Source organism: Morone saxatilis, unplaced genomic scaffold (assembly GCF_004916995.1).
Source record: "Morone saxatilis isolate NCDOM2014 unplaced genomic scaffold, NCSU_SB_2.0 Contig16, whole genome shotgun sequence".
In the NCBI taxonomy this organism is placed as follows: Eukaryota; Metazoa; Chordata; class Actinopteri; family Moronidae; genus Morone; species Morone saxatilis.
This window is the reverse complement of record NW_023339718.1, coordinates 27440688-27441541: the sequence shown is the minus strand read 5'-3', so window position 1 is coordinate 27441541 and position 854 is coordinate 27440688.

Here is an 854-nt window from a genome sequence, read left to right as displayed (position 1 = left end):
TTTGCTGAAACTTTCACTATATCCTGACAGTAGTTCATGAGACAGATAATCTGTAATATGTGTGTGTGTGCAGTTCTGTCACTGACTGATGAGATTGGTTGGCTTTCTCTCCCAGATTCACCACTTCAGCAGCAGTTCCGTCTAAATTAACCAACTGACTCAGGGGAGTGAGTTGTTTACATGATTGGAGTGATGTCTGTCACTGAAACACCAGACCAGTATCCTCTTCAAATCCTCTCTCAAGGTTCGGGAACTTTCACCAGAGCAGGGGAACATGTAAAAAGCAACATGACTCAATTACAGCCTTTTAAATTGCTGTGCTGTTATGTTTTGACGACTTTAATGCATTTGGCCTTTGTGTCCCTATACCAGACGTGAGAAAGCAACCTTTGGGTTGCATGCAGGCACTGTGAGGCTGTACTTGTTGACTTGCATAAAGCCGGAAAGGGTTGCGAAAGTATCTCTCAAAGCCTTGATGTTCATCAGTCCACGGCTAGACAAACTGTCTATAAATGGAGAAAGTTCAGCACTGTTGCTACTCTCCCTAGGAGTGAAGAGCAAGAGCACAGTGCAGAATGCTCAATGAGGTGAAGATCTGTCCACCAATTGAAGCTCAACAGAAGATGGGTGATGCAACAGGACAACGACCCAAAGCACAGAAGTAAATCAACAACAGAATGGCTTCAACAGAAGAAAATACGCCTTCTGGAGTGGCCCAGTCAGAGTCCTGACCTCAACCCGAATGAGATGCTGTGGCATGACCTCAAGAGAACGATTCACACCAGACATCCCAAGAATATTGCTGAATTGAAACAGTTTTTTTTTTTTTTTAAAGAGGACTGGTCCAGCATTCC